Raw genomic sequence first — 15,204 nt, forward strand, 5'->3', positions numbered from 1 at the left:
CATAATCACCAACTTTAAGTTTAGGTTTATTATTCTTAAAACTAAAATTGTATTTAATTTTATCAGGATTATTAAAAGCATCAACTGGTGTCATATTAATTGTTGAATGAATGTTAATGTTATATGCATTGACTGCATCATTTAGTATATATTCCCAATTACCATCACCATTGTTGAACATTGGTTTATTAATTATATGTAATAATGTTCTATTAAATCTCTCTATAAACACAGCCTTTAAATCACTATAAGTAGAATATAGTTTTGTTTCATATTCTTTAAGTATTGATTTAAATGTTTTATTGTAAAACTCAAAACTCACTACCTCTATCTACCCATAACTTTTCTGCTTTTCTAGTTTCAGAGCCACCTTGTGGATGTTCACTTAATACTATTTTAAAACCATTAGTTATAGATAAACCAGATTTATTCTTTAATGGAATAGCTCATGAATATTTTGTGAATATATCTATAACTGTTAATAAAAACTTAAAATTATTATTGTATTTATTTAGAGATGACTTATCAATTAAATCAGCTGACCATGTTTCATCTTTATAAAATGGTATTATTCTTTCTCTTCTAAACTTTGTTATTCGAGGACTCAATTTTTCTTTAGCTAGTTGTTGTTGTTGTTGTTGTTGTTGTTGTTTTTCCACATTTTTTATGGACGTAGTCATGGTTTCACCTATTTACCATAGTTAAAAACAAAATTATCTAGTTGCCCTTGATTAATAATATTCATAGATAATAGTTGCTTAGATATATCTAGCATTTCATTATATAATCCATCATGACCAGCTTTTGTTTCTAATATTAATAATTCTAATCTTTCTATTAAACTATTTGGGTTCACGTAGTGGTGGCAACTTTGTTGGTTAGGGTTGCTATTTAAACCCCTGCGAATTACATCATCTCTTACCCCTATTATACGTTTTATTGTTCTATATCTAGCGCTTTTCTTATCCCCTTTTCTAAATCGTATCTAATATCCTTTAAAAACTTTTTTATTTTGTTTTCATCTTCCTCAACATCATCATCATATGTTACATTTGATTTAATAAGAAAATCAGTAAATCCTTCCGAAAACTCATATACATTATCCCTAACTAAAGATGCACCCTGCTCTAGAGTTACATCAACACCATTCATTTTATATCTCCTAGTAGGTAAATCTACGAGTTCTAATTTTAATTGAGGATTAGTTTGAGCCCCATGTCATGAAGAAGTTTGGCGGACTTTGTATCAACAAAAACTGGTGCTATATCTTGATATTCTATTATAGTCCCCTTTAGCGTTTCATTAATATTGGAAGTGGTTTCACCGATCCGTGAAGCGGTTTCACCCATCTGGAAACCAGCTTGCTGGATCATCTTAGTTTGTTTATCTAACTCTTGATTTCGCCAATCTATTGCCCTTATTGTTTGTTCACTTAATGCTAGATTATTTTCAGTGTTTGCATTTAGTGTTTTAGTTAAAGGAACAAATAACTCTTCTATTTCACCATAACATTCTTGTTGTTTTAATTTATCATCTAATCTATTCTTTCTGTTTAGTTTTTCTAGATAGTTTAATTCTATTAAGTTCATCTAGCTTAATCATTTTTTTATATAAAAATATTATACTAAGTATGAACTAGATCTATAATTATAATTAAAATAACTAATTATAATAACTCATTATATAATATAATAGCTGCTTCTTTTAATTTTCTTTTGCTATCTATAGTTAATTCTTTCATATCATTAATCATGGAACCTGCTTGGCTTGCCACAGGTGAAGTCTATTCGCAGATCAGTTTATCTAAATCCTTATCCTTATCCTTATCCTTATCCTTATCCTTATTTTTATCCTTATCCTTATCCTTATCCTTAACCTTAACCTTATCCTTATCCTTATCATTATCCTTATCCTTATCCTTATCCTTATGCTTATCCTTATCCTTATCCTTATCCTTATCCTTATCCTTATCCTGATCCTTATCCTTATCCTTATCCTTATCCTTATCCTTATCCTTATCCTTATCCTTATCCTTATCCTTATCCTTATCCTTATCCTTATATAGTTTCTTAACCCTATTTAACAAATCTTTTTTAAATAAATATATTTCCTTATCATGTGGATAACTTTTTATATTGTTTACATAAAACCTTTTATCATCAAATATATTTAAACTAATCTTACTTGTTTTTGTTGTTGTCATGTTATCGCCAACTTTTTGTATTCTACATTCATCTACTGTTCTCTGTGTATTATTCATTAATGCATCATAATAATCTACGTGCCTAGCATTATTATGCTTCTTTATTCCTTTTTCTTTAGTGTTTTTAGGATAATTTTTGAAGCTATATGTTTTGGGGGACAATGCTTTAAATTCCTCAATAATCCTACTCCCCAGCTCGTGCTTAAACTTGCCGGGGACTTTATTATTAGTTTTTATAGGTATGTCTAGATTACTTAAGTCCATATGCTCATCACTAACTTTACCTTCACTATAACTTAATACGAAACTGTCCGTATCCATATAGTGACGTGATAGATCTTTGAGGGATGGTTTTAGAATATTATAGAATACATCAAACATATGTAATTTGCTAAGTTCGAGTATTGTTACTCCAACATATACAGGTGAATTATATTCTATTTTTTTCTTTATATATTCTGTTTGGCTATAATCTCTATATCTAGTTATATTCTTAAATGTTGGTTTACTTACACTTTTCATTATCTTTTCTTCATCATGCAAGAACTTGCTTTGAATGAAGTGTAGAGGATTCATGCACTTTCTTCCATATAATGAGTTATTCATTAATTTCCTTACATCCTTTTCTGCTTCAGTTTTAGCTGTTGCTCTTTTATTTGTATTGTTTTGTATATAATCTCTACATATATAATCTTGTTTAAATTTAATTACTCTATGTATTTTTGTTGCTTTTACTCCCATCTTAACATAGAACTTTAACATCCTATAATGAACCATATATTCTGTTTTTTGTTTTGGTCTAAGATTAATTTCTCTGATCTTGCCTTGCCTCCATCTCTTTCTCTGTAACCTAATTCATTATCATTTATCTTTCTTTTTTTAGGCATTAGTGCTAACTGTTCTGTTCTCTCTTTACATTCATTAGTATAATCAATATCACAAGCTATATAGTAACCATGATTACTATCATCTGGAGTATTCAATATTGTATCAAGAGTAGTAGTAGTAAACTGGAAGTCCTTATAAGGTAGCTTTTGCGTCATTGCATAACCATATAGGTTGTTTGCGTCTATGTACCAGATGGTCTTATGTACCATCACTGTTATCTATATATCTATTTCCCATTATTCCACATATACCACCTATCTTTGCTCCAACAAAATCATCTAGCATTTGTTTATCTTGCAATGTATCTTATGTAACACCACTTGACATTAACCAACAATCAAAACTATAACCCGGGAGACTAACGTAATGTAGTGGATTGAGCTTGAATTCTTTCATACTTAATTTAACATATTCATTCATGCAATTTTTCGACATCATTCTGTAAATACTCTATAGTTAGATCATTACCAGTTTTATGACTGTTTTCATTATTAAAGTCATCTACTTCTTCTTGTGTTGGTAATTTATTATGTAGTGAGGATTTGACGTCTTCAGTTTTTAGATTACCTATAGCTTCTTGGTAGGTAGCTTTGCTACTATACGACTCTAAACCAAAGTATTCATATGGATATAATGTTTTAGTGTTACATCCGTATATCTTTGCCATTTGATCTAGAGGCATAGCTAAGAAGTTATAACTATCTAAAAATTTGAGACAACCAAAGCTAAACATCTTAGACTTACCAGAAGCTATTGGTATGTTATCTACTTTTCTTTTATCATTATTCTGTTTAAAGAGTTCACTGTATAGTATGTTGAAGTCATAGCCAGAGCCATTATGGAATATTACTGGAATGAAGTTTTGTTGTCTGTATCTTAGATTACATATTTTACATGCTGGTCCTCTATATTTACCAGTTTCATGACAATGATCTCTTACTTTATTAATACCTGTTTTGCTGCAGATATGACATGATATGACATTATTAGTTTCATGATATAATTTATCTTCTCCTGTGAATATCATTTGTTTGTTGCGCTTAAAGTTATTCCCAGTTTCTATTTCTAATAGATCTCTAGCAAATCTTTTGATGCAGCCTAGACCGAAGTAGTGCTTGAAGTTACCTTGCCAGGTGTAACCCACAGCTATTGGAATATGTTCAGCTATTACATTTTTACAGTCATTAGTTGAGACATCGGTGAAAACGCTTCGTGGAGCAACAATGCAACATTCTATGTCGGCAGTTATAATATTTTTTATATTCTGACGTTTGTGTTTATTTATAAAAGTAATATGTTTTTAATATGTTTTTTCTTAGTACAAACAATCTCTGGTTTTAATGAGTTGTTGCATTCGTGTTTATCATATTTAATTTGTGAGTTAAACCAATAGGTACGCCTATCACAATAATGATATTTAATGTTGTTTTTATTTGGTCGTTCTAACAGGGTTTATATATTTTTTATTAGGGCACAGTGTTCTATTTGACCATTACTCCAAACTAGTATTCTTACATCTTTTCTATCTTTATTAAAATCATCCACTTGTTTAAACAATTCTCTTTTGCCCCCACCACAAGGTGTGTATACCCAAATATTAGTATTATACAATTTCTGTATTCTTTTTATATAAGCAAAATCATCTTCATGTTGTTGTCGTGGTTCAATTAGTTTATCTACATATTTACTTTCTCGAGTTGCATGGTGTGGGGCGGGATGTAGCCAAGCAGTTATAGTTAGTTGTAAGCAATTGTATTTATAACTACGTATATTTAATATCGATTTAAAGTTTTTGAGATCGGGAGGTAAATCTATTTAACTACCAATAGATGCTTTAGTTGGTTCAATGTTTAACTGAACACTTCTTATTCCAAGAAACTCGAAATCATAACAACAACCTTCATATATTTCCTTTTCGAAATCTAGCCACCGATTGAAGTCACCAAATTCATATATTGCATTATTATTAATATAATCAGTATTGAAGAATATTTTAACAGTTCTAACTTCTTCTTTGGTTCTCTTCTTAAAATCACATTCAGCCGTGATCTTATATTTAAAACTCCTAACTTTTCTGAACTGGTAACAGTTTTTAATTTCTTCTAAACAGTAATTAGTTGCTTCGTCTATGTCTTCAATGTAATTCCCGCCTTTATCAGTAATACAAAATTCTCGCATGTTCTGGCTGGAGTTTATATCGAAGTCTTCTGTGTTTTCTAGATACTTAGGATTATGACTATATGAGTGAGTAGTAAGAGCTATTTTATTCCTAAATTCTTCATGACATTCTTTACATTCATATCCGTGAAACGGCTTCGCCGATTTAATTTTAGAGTAGATGTTGTTTTCGAGTTGTGGTACTCCTTTAGATTTAATTTATATAATATACTTAGTTTTAATAATATAATCATCTTCATCCGAATTATACACCTTCCCCAAGATTTCTTCTTCTTCAGACTCAAACATTTTCTCCAATAGTTCCTATGTTTGAGATCGTATGATTGATGCCTGTATAAACCCTTCTTTGTTTCAAAGGATAGATTAAAGACATCGCAGAAGTTTATGGCACTAGTATTAGTTGATTGAGACATGATGTATTTATTTAGGGAAATAATCAAAAAATATTTTTTCGAAAAATGAAAATGAAATGCGATAAGTGTATAAAAAAACAGAATGTTGTAATAATTGTAAAGAATTAGAATATTCTTGTTCTGTATGTAAAAATATGGTTAAAGTGAAAGATTATATAAAACATTTGGGATATCATTATTCTGATCCTGATCAATATCTAATATGTAGTATGTGTAATGTTTATAAACATATATCATTATATAGATTTAGAAATAGGAAAAGTATACTATGTATTTATCTTCATAGATATAGATATGGTCATACTAGACATCAATTCAGAGAGGATGTGTATAAGTATCATTTTCAAGAAGACACAGAAAAACACTAATCACTGTTTCCCCCGATCTCAGTGTGTTTGACTGTGCTCTTTTTTGTTCGCTTTCTTTCATATTTAGCAACCACTAATAGTACAAGAAGTCAACAAGCTAGGTTTAACATCGCATTACAAATCAGTGAAACTGCTTTGCAGATCGAAGGAAACGTGCATGTCATGCAAAAATGGCCGCCACCATTGACAAAGAAAGCCAACACCACGAACAAAATGAAATCAAACAAGTGAAAAATTCGAATATATGATGCCCTTAAAAATTAGCTAGTAAGGTGAGTATTTATTAAAATTTTTATTCAATTATTAATAAATTATACAGAGATTTCAATTTAATAGAAGGATTTAAATATTACTTTACTTTCAAACGGGTGATTACTTGGGAAAGGATAACTAATTTTAAGTTAAAAATCATGTCAGAATATTCTAAAAAAGAATGTTTTAGAATAATTCTCCATGAGGGGACCTTTATTCTCCACGGCACTTTTTGGCTATTCATCATGAGTTTCACTTCACTACAAAAACTAGCAAAAAATTTTAAACAATTTTCGTCATTTGACGAGACTCTAATAAGTGGAGCTTTATCATGCACTTCTTTATCTGAAGAAAATCTTAACGAGTTGGCTAATTTAACAACTCAAATGATTACATTTTGTAAGGAGAACAAATGCATACCCGACAACATCGCCAAACTTGAAAGTGAGACTTGAAAACGAACTAAAACAGAACTCTTCCAGTTATTCCTCTCCAAGTTCAAGAAGGACCTACTAAGTTACGAGCATCAGGAAACACTGGACAAGTTTGAAGTGAATGTGCCGGAATATTTATCTTTCCACAAAAAACTCAGGAATTCATTCAATATTGGTGAATTTGAATCTTATCTCACCACATTCAATAACTTGGAGGGAAAGCTGAATCGTTTACATCTACTGACAATTTCTGACAGAGGATACATATGGGGAAAGTGAAACAAAATCATCAAGAAAACAATAAGGATTCCCTGGAAAAAACTACTGAACGATAAAGGATATTCCTACTCTAGTGTCCAGAGTTATATCAACTTCCCTCAAGCGTGTGAAAGCTATCCCAGGATCCTAAACTCAACAGACTACTACTCAGAGTGGAAAAAGTTCTTTACAATGTTTTTGGCAGAAGTTCAGAAGGATAGCCAGCTACAATCTAGGTGCATGACAGAACTACAATTTTCATAAATGATGAACAAGTGATTGGTTATTGAGAAACATATTTAATATTAATATTGATATTGATATCCCTACAAATGACACATTAATATTGATATCCTTAGTGTTAATACATTAATATATTCACCTGATTATTGAGAGTTCAGTCAGCTTAATAATTAAAATTAAAATTGTTCAAGCATTCTGTGGTTTCACCCTCCCCCACAGTTGCCATTAAGAAAGGTCGAGCAATACTGCCGTAGCGTGGTAAAGGCGAGTCAACCTTTTAGCAAGACCTCTCAAGACTCGGCTCAAAAAAATGTACCCTAGTACATAGAATCACTCAGTTAAACATCATATATCAATCGTCTCCAAGGGTAAAGTCAAAATTTTTAAAGAAAATTGTTTCTTATTATCGATTTCTAAGCAATTTTGAGTTGTTTTCAGTCCATCCGATTCTATTGAAAAAAAGACTTTGTGAGATGATTAAGCTGATTTATTTCAGTATAGTTTGGCATATTAGATATGAAATTAGGCTTAAAACTAGCTTTGAGAACTTTTGGATATTAGTGTATGAAATGCATACATTATACTAGCTGTGTACATTTTGTACACAAGATTATGCGTGTAATATGTATTTATAGTGGTGAATATAGTAGTGGATAAATCAAGGGATTCAACAAACAGTAAAATTTGGCCCGATTCGACATGCGCGATTAGCGTTAGGAGAAAGGGACAAATTTTACTGGTGGTTGAATCCCTTGTTTTATCCACTACTCAGGAAATTTATTTGATACAAACGGTGCTCGGATAGGTACCATCGCGACTACAGGAGGAATGCGAATTTTTAATTTTATACTCTGCAGTCATAAATTTTATCCAATTTAGCTTTTTTATTGATTAAAGATAAATCTTTCTTAAATATTTCTCTGACGTTACAGTTTGCTTTTTCAACTTGGTTTTAATTACTGATTGTGAGCTTCGCGATGATAGAGCCAAAAATAAATGATTTGTGAGCAAAAATATCTTCTCATTTCAGAATCAATAGAGTTTTTTTCTGCACTTACCAACTCTTTTCGTTTCGCACACACGGAACAGTTTGATGTGGATATGATATAAAATTATAAATCATCAACTCCACTTTAGAAATGAGGAGCCGAAACAAATAAAAACAGAAGATATCGAAATTATGGTGTTTTATTGATTCGCTGAGTTTAATCAAGATAGTCACGTGGGCACAAACAGACGCCTCAAATTGAGAAAAAGAGTTGGTGCCCTGGAAAAAAGCAAAAAAAACAAACCTTTCGACCTATGCCCAGAGAAAGGTGCGGCAAAGAACCCAATCGCTCTTAACGGATAGAAATCAGTTGTTACAATTAAAGGAGATCTTCGCGCCACACTCAATCTCAAAACTCCCCAAGACAAAAATGATGGCAATATCAAGCTGAAATGGTTTCACCTAGAGTTAAATTTAATACTTGCAGAGCAAAAATTGTGTGCTGATACATTCAGAAAAAAATACTCCATTAATTGATGTCATTAAAATAATTATTAATTTAAACTATGAAATTATGAAACTAAATTGCGCAGCACAAAAAGGGAACGTGATAGGTGTTGGGATGAACATATTAAGTAAAGATTTCTGAAATCTTAAGATTATTTATCTTGCTGATAATCACTATCCTCCTCTCGCTTCCTTTCCCTAAGCTAGGAGAGAACCGATGCAAACAATATGAAGATTAGATTCTTGAAAATATCATTCAACCACATACGTCAAAACTGAAAAGCATATTTTTAATTATTTTCGTTATCAACTTCGAAAAATAATGAAAAGATTAGGAGCAACTTATCAAAATTTTAAAGACAAACTAATATTCCCAGCATTTTTTGTTAACTATACAGCAATCTTGTTCAAATTTGTGTGAACAAAAATATAGCTTTAGTTGATAGGTAGACACCATTATATGATTGATAGGACATAAATATATATTGTTGGTCAAAAAGCTCTCAAACTCTACGGAAGCCAGCTTTAACTCAAGAAGGGGTAGGAAGGCGACAGTAAGTTTACCAAACGGCTCACAGCCCTGTCAAGCCATCAAGCAAAACAAAAAGGTAACAAAAAATTGACTCGATGCTTAATCTGTTTATATGGTAATAAATTTGAAAAATAGTGCAGTATAAACCCCGCAAGAATAAGGAAGTCAACGAAGTCATCCAAGTAATATAAAATTTTTAGCCGAAGGATTTCATAATTAATTATTTCATTATCATCTTTTTGCATTTTGTTTGAAAAAAAACAATTCAACGTAAGCAGCTCGTTTTGAGAGCATACTGCCTTTGTCAAGGAATTCTGCCCAAATTAAATAAGATGAACGGTACTTGCCAATGAGAAGTCAGAAGCTTCACCGCTATTTTCCTAGATAATTTTACGGTGAAAGCGTTGACTTCTGCGTTTCTAAGCATAGATCATACATTGATCTTACAAAATTTTGCGTTTCTGAGCGTAGTTATTAAAAAAATTAGCGCTGTATATAGCATAATTGTTACCAAACTCAACGCTTAAAGCTCTCTTTGTGCGACTCCAATCGCTGTTCTCCTACTTGATTGTCTCCTCTTCTACCAGTGAGCCACCATTCCTTATTGCTTTTAAAAACAACATTCGTCATAATTTATGTGAAATTAGCGTTAATTTCGTCGCTGATAGGTGTGAGTTCAACGCTAAATTCAACGCAAAATTGTATAAGATCTACGCTAAATTAATCGCAGAATTACATAACGTTTAATTTCAAAGCAAAAATAGGTAAGATCAACATTGAAATATGTAAGATGTACGCGTAGAAACGCAAAACCATGTAAAATCATCGCTGAATGTAACGCAAAATTATGTAAGGTCAAAGCTGAATTCAACGCAAGATTATGTAAGATCAAAGCTAAACTCAAAGCAAAATTATTTCAAATTTAGGCGCAGGCGAAGGTCGCACAATAACTCAATGCATTTGCCGATAGACTTTCATAGTCTTGCGTTTTTTAGAGTTGACGCTTCGGCGTGGCTGGCTAAGATATTGGTTGCGTATTAATTGCAATTTGGCACGTTGCGCATTACAATTTTTCTGGTAACAAATTTTGATTTAGGTTTACAGTTAAAGAGACCATATACTTTTATATAATATACTTCTGTGCCACACAATTCTCCATCAGAAGACGTCCGAACTACCAAAGAGTGCACTGTGAAATTAAAATGGTATCACACTGATTGAGATGAAGTTAATACTTGCAGAGCACATTCTTGTGAAGCAACCAGAAACAAACCGTTTCAAATTTGCTTGATCTGATTTGACAACAATATTATATAGACACAAGGATTATCATAATCGAAGGTGAGGAGAAGCTTACAAGGATGATGTGCGCGACCAACTTGAGCCCTTATCAGACCGACTTCGGTCGCGCAACGGGGGTTAACGGCGATCATACCACAGAGTCTGAAAACACTATAAGCGGTCTGGACAGTCTGATCAGGGCCCCGTCCAGAGCTTGGATAGTAAGATCATAACGCGGTCCAGCGTCTGGATAGTTGCGTGGTAGAGTCTGGTTTTTCTGAATAGAGCTATTTCCAGAGTCTGTACGGCCTTATCCGAATTTTTCCAGGCTCTAAAAAACCTGCCCCGAACCAAGTGGTCCAATCAAGAGCCGGTCCCCGAGAAAAAAGATAGTTAACCCCAGAAGGACTGTTTTTTCGAGGAGCACTTACCATTTTTTGTTTGACGATCATCAAAGACCAAGCTATTGATTAAGGTTTAGTAATTGCTACCGAATTGAAAATTTTTTATTGCTTGGAACAAACATTTTCTACTGGAGAACCCAAAAATGATTTAAACAAAATGAGATCTATTTTTCTGGAAATACTGCCACAGAATGCCGAAACGATATTTGAAATCAATTCAACAGGAATCCCAGTTTTTTCCTTATATTGATCCAAACTGCATGTCACAGACAGTGATCCAGCTAAATACTTTTCACAGGATAAAGATTACCGGTTATATCGCTGTTATGAGGGGTTGAAGACGCTCTAGTTATGTGAAAACCACTGAGAACAGGCCAAAAGAAGGGAGGAAGATGAAAAGGCACACCTGCGTATTTGTGGAATGTCCCAATATTTACCTTCAAACAGTGAACTATCGTTAAAAGCACGTTCCTCCTTCATCCTGGATGAATTGTAGTTACATAGAAGGAATTTGTCTCAGATTTCATTAGTTGAGAACGGTATTTTCTCAGGTTGGAACTATGATTAACTTTTTCCAGCTGAAAATTGTCTCACCTATTTGTTAGTATTTTAAAGATGTATCGTCATTTTAGTACATGCTCAATTTATGAAAATTTCAGTAACTTTCTTTTGAGTTCTCTGTAAAGCCTGAGAATTGTATCAAACTGAACAGAAGAATACATTTATGGTTTTTGTTGGACTCAAAAATATCACATCAAGGTACACACAATGCATAGAATACTTCCAGTCGGCTTCTACTCCGAATAGACTGCTGTTTACTTTACTGTTTACTTTTCTATTAGAAATAGTGTGCCACCGTTTTGTTTCAAATTGAAGATAACTGGTTTGGTTCTGATTCGCTCTGAGACCAAAGTCTGGGAACGCCTTTTCTTACTTTTGGTGCAATAACCACAGATCGGTTGCAAGATAGTTTTTCAGTGAACCAAAAATTGATACATATTGGTAAGAACTAAACTATGGTAAATGTTGCCAAGATCTTAACACGCAACATAGGAAGAGAAGATCAAGATATGTGGCGTGATAGCCGAGAGCTAAGTTGAGTGACTGACACGCCAATGATCGACAGTTAGTTCGATCCCCTGCCTCTGTGAAGCCGTCTATGTGAGGTTGAGATCTTACTTAACCATACCGTCAGGTTGAACATAGCCTGACCAATGTTGACTACAATGATGGTACCACGAGAAAGTTTCAGACGCAAAAAAAGTGGCCATAGTCACCAAAAATGAGCATTCATGCTCATAAAGTGAAGAGTCAGAGATGTTGGGATTAGTAGAAAAAGGACAGCTGAGAACAGGCTACTGTTAATGCGCTGCAGACTAAAACCCTAATGCTGCTCCGCTGCGAGTACGCAGAAACTAAATATTTGTACCAACTTGCAAGAATTTTGCTCGGAGATAAGAAAAATTATCCCCGGCCAGACGATGACAAGAGATTACCCATGGCATGACAAAACAAACCAAGTTGCAAAAATTAAATAGCTCTGATGAAGTGACGTCATTTTTTGCTTGAACCATAGCGAGAAGAGAGGGACAAAAGTTTGAACTTTTATCATGAAAGCATTTGTAAGCAACCCTTGGAGGGTTTTTTAAAATAATCAGGGCGTGTTAACAACTTATCAGTCATGATAATTAACCCAGCTGTTGTCATCACATCCAGAGTTGGTTAAATCAACAGAACGTACTTTCCTCTCTATTAAAGACCCTTGAGAGCTAATCAAATATATCCCGGTCTGACTTTTGTTCTCTTTCAGAGAAGTGAATGTTGGCATGATCCAATCAGAATCAGAGGAAAAGCTACAAATTGTTCTGAATGTTATTTCCGAATTAATCCGTGCCGAGAGCTTTTATTTTTAACTCTTCGGTTACAAGCCCTGATTTCTACTCCAGTTAATTAGACTGTCCCAATTTTCCCAAAAGACAAATACAAGAAATAGAGTACAAAGTTAAATTAAATCATCAACAATTAATGGAAGTTAAATAAGTCTGTATGATGTAGCATCGGACACAGTTGCCACAGTTGCAGTAGTATATTTTGGTTTAGTCAGTTTTGTCATCATTGAAGAGATATCACATTTCAGTTTTTCTTTTCTGGTTTAGTCAGTTTTAAATTAATAAACAATTTCGAGTGCAAGTCTTTTTTTCCTTTCTCTTGTTTTTTTCTGTTGTCGGCCATTCGTACCAGTTGTATCAGTTAGTATTATTGGGTGGAAAGCTTAGTAGTCGGGTTCATTGGTCGTACCCTCATAGTCGCCATAACCCACTGCAGGTGTTGGGTACATATTACTAGGTCTAGTACCAAAATAAAATTGGGTAGTGTACTGGCGACGCTGAACTGGCCTCTTAAAGTTCGGTTCTCTTAGAACATGAGCTCCACAAATTGACACCAACAAAGCAATCAATATAAATTTGGATACCTAAATAGCACAAAATTATTTCACAACTAAGTTACAAAGCTAAAATCATGCCACGAAAAAGAAATTCTGCTCTGATAAAATTTAAAAGTTACTCACCATTTTTGGGTAGCGGCGGATTCCGGTTCCTATCTGATTTTAATCAAAATTCTTACAGACCACACTTAACTGACCTAATAATTGGCAACAATCTAACTACTTGTTGAATGTTTGAATTTAAAAGTCCAAAAGAAAGCGAACAATAAATAGCAAGTTTACCCGGGCTTTTCGTGATTTTTGTGAGTTAAATGCAAGTCATGGATCTCTAGAACGGATCCGGAACAGAATTGAGAGGTCAAAGCGTGAACAAATGGAAGTCATAGCTACGAAAAGAAAATTGACTATGTTTTTTGAGCACTGGCTCATTAAAAATGGAAAGTGGTCACTGTTCTGATCTTCGGTTTCACTGTTTAACCTCAGTCGTATATATCAATGTGTGTCCGGTAGTTGTGAGCAGGGAGGGACAGGGAGGGTATTATTGTACCGAACACAATTTTATTGGGGGACGTAGTTGGTATCAATAGAAGTCCCGGCAAATGTAGATTATAGAATTGAGGCGTTTTTTTAAAAAAAAAACTCTGTTTTCCAGAAGTTACCGAGGTTTAAAATTATTGTACACATATGACTTTTAACAGTATTTTTTTCACAATTGCTGTAAATTTTGGTCAAATTCTGTTTTTATTTTCGCTGCAATAAGTTACTATTTTCAAAATTTTGGTTGTTTTAGTAGCCGTGAAACTATATCCAACATATTATTGGTCTTAGCGTTGTTTCTTAGAAAAAAAATAGATTTGAATTTGAAACTACATTTTTTGATTTTAGATAATTATTCGTCAAAGTGCGGTCATTTCAATTTTGTTTTCGCCTTTTTTATTGCTACACTCCAGCAAAGATTATAAATAAAACGCACGTGTTTCAAAGTTGCTTAAGTGCTGTTGTCTGAATCAGTCTCGGGAGAAAATATTTTGATTTTTATACTATGTCTTTTCATTAAACAATTCAATGAACTTTTCAAATATAGGCCATTTGTTGTTGCATATGTTGCATTGATAATCATTTTCATGCAACATGGAGTCGCCGTGTCCGGACAAAACAGTCCCAGACAAAACAGTCCCAGACAAAACAGTCCCAGACAAAACAGTCCAAAGAAAACAGACAAAACAGTCCCAGACAAAACAGTCCCAGACAAAATAGTCCGAACTAAATATGTAGTCAAACATATGCACATCAACTAACAAAGAATCCCCTTACGTTGTTCACATGATTGTATTTCTTTGAACAAATATTAAGCTGATTACAACATAGTTGTTGCCAATTAATGTGTTTTGACACGAGTTTTGGGTTTAATCACTTCATATCAATTAAAAACAATGCATTCAGAAGTTTAACTCAAAGACTAGGTTTGTTAATTGTTTGTAGATTCAATTTACAATTGTTTGAACATTTTATTTGGGATTAATTTGTCTGGGACTGTTTTGTCTGTTTTCTTGGGACTATTTTATCTGGGACTGTTTTGTCTGGGAATATTTTGCATTTTGGGACTGTTTTGTCTGGGACTGTTTTGTCTGTTCACCGGAGTCACATTTAATTATTTAAAAAATAGAAACGAACTTACGTATTTATAAGTTTAACAAATCAGGGTATTGACTACTTTCAATCTTTTCGTTTTTGTAACAAATTACCCGATTTTTTTAAGTTTTGTTTAAAATTGCTTGTATATTTTGAATATTTAACACAATATTTCTA

At 33.0% G+C, this 15,204-nt stretch overlaps 1 long non-coding RNA gene across 1 annotated transcript; it reads right to left on the minus strand.

Moving 5' to 3' along the window:
* Positions 1-12,939: 12,939 nt before the first annotated feature.
* On the minus strand, positions 12,940-13,640 carry LOC142345462 (uncharacterized). The gene is made up of 2 exons (XR_012759327.1): positions 13,519-13,640; positions 12,940-13,422 (listed from the first exon to the last, which is right to left on the minus strand). It is a non-coding gene; the product is annotated as an uncharacterized LOC142345462 (long non-coding RNA).
* Between the last annotated feature and the right edge of the window lie 1,564 nt (positions 13,641-15,204).

Source organism: Convolutriloba macropyga, chromosome 9 (assembly GCF_964194025.1).
Source record: "Convolutriloba macropyga chromosome 9, txConMacr16.3, whole genome shotgun sequence".
Classification (NCBI taxonomy): Eukaryota; Metazoa; Xenacoelomorpha; order Acoela; family Convolutidae; genus Convolutriloba; species Convolutriloba macropyga.